The sequence below is a fragment of the Mus caroli genome, chromosome X (genome assembly GCF_900094665.2).
Source record: "Mus caroli chromosome X, CAROLI_EIJ_v1.1, whole genome shotgun sequence".
Taxonomy (NCBI): domain Eukaryota; kingdom Metazoa; phylum Chordata; class Mammalia; order Rodentia; family Muridae; genus Mus; species Mus caroli.
In genome coordinates, this window is record NC_034589.1 from 31,147,043 (window position 1) to 31,154,402 (window position 7,360).

The 7,360-nt window shown below is 45.9% G+C and overlaps 2 pseudogenes; both read right to left on the bottom strand.

The window, feature by feature from the left end:
• LOC110287110 overlaps positions 1–1,937 on the bottom strand; it is a 7,845-nt pseudogene extending 5,908 nt beyond the window's left edge.
• Positions 1,938–2,060: 123 nt separating this feature from the next.
• On the bottom strand, positions 2,061–3,046 carry LOC110287111 (annotated as a pseudogene).
• Between the last annotated feature and the right edge of the window lie 4,314 nt (positions 3,047–7,360).

A 7,360-nucleotide genomic window follows, 5' to 3' on the forward strand; every position in this document is an offset into this window, starting at 1 on the left:
CCCAGGGCCTACTGATTGGCATACGCTGTGCACGTGGCACAGGAATGGGCATGTTGTGTGCCCAAAGCACAATGACTGCCATAGGCTGCACATGTGGCATAGGAATGGGCACTGGCTGTATAACCGTCACCATTATTAACATAGTCCATACATGGCGCACCATATATGGCATAAGCTGTACTCCAAGCACCAGTACTGCCACAGGCTGTATATTGGGCATCACGACTGGCATAGGTTGCACAAAGGGCCTAGTGCCTGGCACAGGATGTCTGTGGGGCACAGTGCCTGGCACAGGCTGTACATGGGTCACCATAGGCTGTCCATGGGGCACAATATGTGACATAGGCTGCCCACAGGGCACCATAGGTGGCATAGACTGTCTACAGGGCACCATAGGTGGCATAGGCTGTACATGGGTCACCATACGTGGCATAGGCTGCCCATGGGACACCATAGGTGTCATAGGCTGCCCACAGGGCACCATAGGCGGCATAGGCTGTACATGAGTCACCATACATGGCATAGGCTGTCCATGGGGCACCATAGGTGGCATAGACTGCCCACAGGGCACCATAGGTGGCATAGGCTGTACATGGGTCGCCATACGTGGCATAGGCTGCCCATGGGGCACCATAGGTGGCATAGGCTGCCCACGGGGCACCATAGGCGGCATAGGCTCCATATGGGTCACCATACGTGGCATAGACTGCCCACGGGGCACCATAGGTGGTATAAGCTGCCCACGGGGCACCATAGGTTGCATAGGCTGTACATGGGTCACCATACGTGGCATAAACTGCCCACTGGGCACCATAGGTGGCATAGGCTGTACATGGGTCACCATACGTGGCATAGACTGCCCACGGGGCACCATAGGTGGCATAGGCTGTACATGGGTCACCATACGTGGCATAGACTGCCCACAGGGCACCATAGGTGGCATAGGCTGTACATGGGGCATCATAGGTAGAATAGGCTGCCCACAGGGCAACATATGTGGCATAAGCTGTCCACGGGGCACCACAGGTGGCATCAGCTGTACACGAGGCACCATAGGTAGCATAGCCTGTCCATGGGGCACCACAGGTGGCATAGGCTGTACAGAGGGCACCATAAGCGGTATAGCCTGTCCACGGGGCACCATAGGGGGCATAGGCTGTACAGAGGGCACAAAAGGTGGCATAAGTTGTACAGAGGGCACAAGAGGTGGCATAAGTTGTACAGAGGGCTCAATAGGTGGCATAGCCTGTACATGGGTCACCATACATGGCATAGGCTGTCCACGGGGCACCATAGGTGGCATAGGCTGTACACGGGGAACCATAGGTGGCATAGGCTGTACATGGGGCATCATAGGTTGAATAGGCTGTCCACAGGGCACCATATGTGGCATAGCTTGTATACGGGGCACTGTATGTGGCATAGCTTGTACACGGGGCACCATAGGTGGCATAGCTTGTATACAGGGCACCATAGGTGGCATAGCTTGTATACGGGGCACCATAGGTGGCATAGCTTGTATACGGGGAACCATAGGTGGCATAGCTTGTATACGGGGAACCATAGGTGGAATAGGCTGTACAGAGGGTACTACAGGTGGCATAGGCTGCACATGGGGCACTATAGGTGGCATAGGCTGCACATGGGGCACTATAGGTGGCATAGGCTGCACATGGGGCACTATAGGTAGCATAGGCTGCACATGGGGCACTATAGGTGGCATAGGCTGTACATGGGTCACCATATGTGGCATAGGCTGTCCACAGGGCACCATAGGTGGCATAGCCTGTATACAGGTCACCATAGGTAGCATAGCTTGTATATGGGGCACCATAGGTGGAATAGGCTGTACAGAGGGTACTACAGGTGGCATAGGCTGCACATGGGGCACTGTAGGTGGCATAGGCTGCACATGCGGCACCATACGTGGAATACATTGTCTATGGGGCAACAAATGTGGAATACAATGTCTACGGGGCCCCAAATGTGGAATATACTGTCTACGGGGCCCCAAATGTGGAATATGCTGTCTACGGGGTCCTAAATGTGGAATATGCTGTCTACGGGGCCCCAAATGTGGAATATGCTGTCTCCGGGGCCCCAAATGTGGAATATGCTGTCTCCGGGGCCCCAAACTTGGAATACGCTGTCTGCGGGGCCCCAAATGTGGAATATGCTGTCTCCGGGGCCCCAAGCGTGGAATACACTGTCTACGGGGCCCCAAGCGTGGAATACGCTGTCTACGGGGCCCCAAATGTGGAATATGCTGTCTACGGGGCCCCAAGCGTGGAATACGCTGTCTACGGGGCCCCAAATGTGGAATATGCTGTCTACGGGGCCCCAAACGTGGAATACACTGTCTGCGGGGCCCCAAATGTGGAATACGCTGTCTACAGGGCACCACACGTGACACAGACTGTCCGCAGGGCACCATATGTGTCATAGGCTGTACCCGGGAAACACTAACTGAAATCGGCTCTACACTACACACTCTAAGTGGCATAGAATGTACACGGGTTACCAGTGCTAGTACATCCTCAGTGCCCACCGCATCCTTGAGAACTGGCTCCTCTGGCTGCTCCTCCTTCTCCTGGGCACAGCCAGTGTCGCCATTGTCCTCTGGGTTGCTGTTATCCATGAGGCCTGCCGCGCGAGCAGCAGGCTGACCTTCACTTAGTTCCTCTGCTGTGTCCCCTTCCGCTGCTGCGGCTCCAGACCCAGGCAGGCCCCGTCCACTCTCTCCCTCATTTCTTCCCTCTCCATCCGGCAAAGCTGTCTGTGCTTTAGAACCTGAAACTGAGGAAATAGGGCCTAGTGTGGCGCGAAGTCGCCATGATGTCAAGGATGGTGAACGGAGGGTGCGCGCATGCGCAAGCGCACTCTGCCCGTTCTGTCAGCTCCCGGGGTGGGGATGGGGGAACGGGGGTGGGGGACACTCCTCCCCTCATGGCTGTGGCCCACCCACCACTCTTACAAAGCACTGACCTTCCCATTTTTCCTCCTCAGGTCCCACGTGAGTCGGGTAGCTGCTGTTTTGATGCTCCATGACCGGAACACATCGAAGTCGCTTGAGGTTTGAAGTTCAGAGAGCTAGCGTCCTCAGACTCTGAGCTGGAGACCCCTACAGTTCCGGGAGGAGAGTGTCTCAACCACAAGGGCTTTCTTCCGGTGGGGACTCTACTCCAGGTTAGTACAGCATCCAATCATGAGCGCACAGTCCTGGCTTCCGGTTACCCCCCTGTTGCTATGGGCTGAGACCCTGAGGTGCAAAACTGAGGGCAGATTAGAGCTGCAATGAGCAGGAATTATTTGAAGGAAATCACGGCCCTTGGGCAAGTCGGGTATAGAAGGAGCTTCCACTTTGCATCTTAGCTGAATCCTCCGGCCTTGCTTAATTATCTTCCTAGGGAAGGGATGGCGGTTCACTGAGGGAACCCATTTGCGGGGAGTAAGAAAAGATCCCTCCCCCCAGCCGGGCTGTGGTGGCACACGCCTTTAATCCCAGCACTTGGGAGGCAGAGGCAGGCGGATTTCTGAGTTTGAGGCCAGCCTGGTCTACAGAGTGAGTTCCAGGACAGTCAGGACTACACAGAGAAACCCTGTCTCGGGGGAAAAAAAAAAAAAACTAAAAAAAAGAAAAGAAAAGAAAAAGAAAGAAAGGAAAAAAAAAGAACCTTTTGGCGAGGTGTCTGGGGCCATATGAATATTTTTTCTGTCTTTTGGGCTATAATTTTGAAGACCCTCATTTCTGGGCATAGTATATATGTATTTTATCAAGACCTTCTCTGACATTCATAAAAACCTGGATTAGAGAACCCCAAATGACCCCTAAATGTAGTACTTGTATTATAATGCTAAATAATGGTCCCCAAGACCTGGTGCTCCCAGGAAGGAGAGAATCTGCAGGTACAATGTGACCTTGACCCATAACTTAAAACTATTGGTTAAATAAAGACACTGACAACCAATAGCTGAGCATAAGAGACATAGGCAGAGTTTGGGGTTCCTGGGTTGGGAGTCTCAGGAGACCACAAGGAGAGAAAGGAAGATGGAGAGAGGAAAAGATACCATGGGGAAAGACTTTTAAAATAATGGCCACAAGGGCTGGGTAACTGGAGTTAAGAGAAACCCAGACAAAACATGGCAAATCATATAGTGGGCTTATTGGCATGGAAATGGTATCTGCTAGGTATCTATCTAGAAACCTGCCTAGCTCCAGTGCTGATTAAGGCTTATTATAAATATAAAGGTATGTGTGTCTTTTTTTTTTTTTTTTGGTTTTTTTGAGACAGGGTTTCTCTGTATAGATAGTCCTGGCTGTCCTGGAACTCACTCTGTAGACCAGGCTGGCCTCTAACTCAGAATTCTGCCTGCCTGTCTCCCGAGTGCTGGGATTAAAGGCGTGTGCCACCACATCCGGCTTATGTGTGTCTTTTATTTGGGAACTGAATACTCAGGCAGGATAGAAGCACCAGATTGACATTAAATATTTTCCAACAATATATTGGCACCTCAGTGTCTGGCAAGAACTCACTTTTAACAAAATTGATTTCTGATTCTCAAATAAAAAGCACATGCCCATTATCCCTTTAAAATTAGGAAGACAGGGAAAAATGTTTCCTCAGCAACATTGGCTTTTCCCCAAGCCATGCAAAAAGCCATGAGAAGTTCCAGACAAGGACTAAAATACATGCTGATTTGGCACGCATAATTCCAGGGTTCATAACATGAGCTAAAACACAGATGCACACACTGAACCGAATGTCTTGCCAGGCAACAGAGCCCTTAAGCTTCAACTGCAGGCCTAAATGGCAGCCAGCCTAGGCTCATCCTGGGTGCTACTTGGCACTGCTGTTAAAGCACAGCTCTGAGCTGAGGACAAACGTCAGCTTAATTGTGCAGGTACAACACAGCTTCTGAACTAAAAACTAACAGAGAAGGGAGACAGATCTCTTAATTCTGGACCATACTGGCTTACACAATGGAGTCAAGGCGAGACCCTTTGCTGATGGATGCAGCCACATGCAAACAAGCATATGAGATGCAAAAGGACAAATTTTCCCTTAAAATCATTATACAGGTTTTTGCTTAATAATCATTAGGAGGATTCTTAGCAATTAAAAAAAATAAATACATATCAATCTTAAATTTATATAAAGAGAAGGGAGAATATGACAATATTTAAAAAGTATGTTTATAATTTCTATGTTATAATTTCAAATTTAAGAGTAATGCTTTTCTGCTGCCAAAAACCATTTTGCCCTTAGGAAAGGTATATTCTTCTAGTCAATGTGGGGACCCAGAGTTGGGGTTGGGGCAGAATTGTTTTGTTTTTATCCAACAGAAAAACAAAGCCATTATGAGAGCTAACATGGGATAGAGTTTCACGCTACTCTTAGCAGCCATCCTGTCTTCTTTGAATGTGGGATTCCCACAGGAGGACTAATGTCAGCTCATGAGAGCTAACTTGAAAGGGAATTTGAATAAAGTTGAATAGAGAGAAAGATATTAATTTAATCTATATAAAGAGAAAGGGGTTTATAGATATATTTTGAAGGGAGGAAGAGATGAGAAATGATATAAATGTTTTCAAGGATATATACATAAGTAAATAAATATAAGCTTTTGAGCTCAATGCTTGGGAGACAAAAGCAAGGACAGATAGGTTTCTTGCGAGTCTGAGGCCAGCCTAATCTACAGAGAAAACCAGTTCAGCCCAGGCTACATAGAGAAACCGTTTTAATAAATAATAATGCTTGTATTTAATTGTTTTAAATTATCAAAGATATTAATCTCCAAAAAAAGGATAAGTAAATGAGAATTGATATAAATGTTTAAGGGTACATTAAATAAATAAATAAATCCAGGCCTTTGATCTTAATACGTAGGAAAGAAAACCAGGGACAGATAGGTTTCTTGTGAGTTTGAAGCCAGTGTAATCTACAGATCCAAGCCTGTGTTCACTACACAGAAAATCCCCTGTCCAAATAAATGATACTAATTGTTTTAAATTGTTTTGTTTTAAACTGTTTTAATTTATCAAAATGAAGGTTGTTACGAGTTCTAAGATTCCAATAGTATTACAAATCCTCTATGAGAGAGGTCAAAACAGATCAGACCTGAATAAAAAAGAAGCTGCTAAATTAATTCAAACTATACTTTTGATGACTTCAAGTTGATGGACCAAGTACAAGCTATTTTGAGAGAGAGGCTCTATGTTTGTGTTAACAGAAAAGAAAAAATGGCTTTGGACTCCTTCCAAAGTAATAAGGATCAGATTTGATAGAGGAAGACCCCATGATGATCTTGACTACAGATAGGAAAAAAGAAATCAAGAAGATCAAACAGGATAGGTAACATAATTTGCTGATCCATCTACATAGGAACAGCCCATAAACTGGCCGAGACATAAAAAGGTCTCTAGCCAGAACTCCAGCTATACATACCCAACAGATCTTGTTGGCTACAGAGTTCTCAAGATTCATCATGCCGTACTTTCATATGGCATGGATGAAGATTTACATTACAACTGGCTTATGTGATCAAACTAATTCATAAAGACAGTTGTCTTTCACCTGTTCAAACAAGGAGCCAAAATTCATCTTTAACTGATCTGTGCACATTTCACATTCCATACATCATGCTAATATAGAAACAAATATTACCTCCAATATACATAATAATATATAGCATTCTGTTCAAAGTAAAAACAAAACAAACAAACAATCACAAAGAGGGAAGCCCTGACAGGATTCACCCTCAGGAATGCTGAGATGCTGAGACCTACTGTTCCAAGTCCTTGATCAATCCTGCCTCAAACTGATGCTGTTTCCAGAAACTTGCTTCTAGAACAACTTCCAAAAGAATTACTGACCTCATATGACCTTGATTCATCCAACCTTTCAGTTTGTACCAGTCAGCACTTGAATTAAGCCTGGAACTTTCTCAGAACATAGAGACTGCACAACAAATATTGCCAGCTATCTTTCTTTTGACCTAACAATTTTTCCCAATTTCCTTTTGGGTCCCCAAACAGGAATTCTTCTCCCCAATTTAGCAGGAAACAATTATAAGCAGACTGTTATTCCAGTTCCTTAAGTTGGGAGATTGGTTGTTTGATTATTTTTTTAAACAATATATATGTGTCATTTGGGGGAATACTTTACAAATAATAAAGATATTTCTATCTTTCCTTTCCTCATTTCTAGCCTTCTTTCTTTCTTTTTTTTTGTTTTGTTTTTTTTTGTTTTGTTTTGTTTTTGTTTTTTTGTTTTGTTTTGTTTTGTTTTTTTGTTTTTTGTTTTTTGTTTTTCGAAACAGGGTTTCTCTGTATAGCCCTGGCTGTCCTGGAACTCACTTT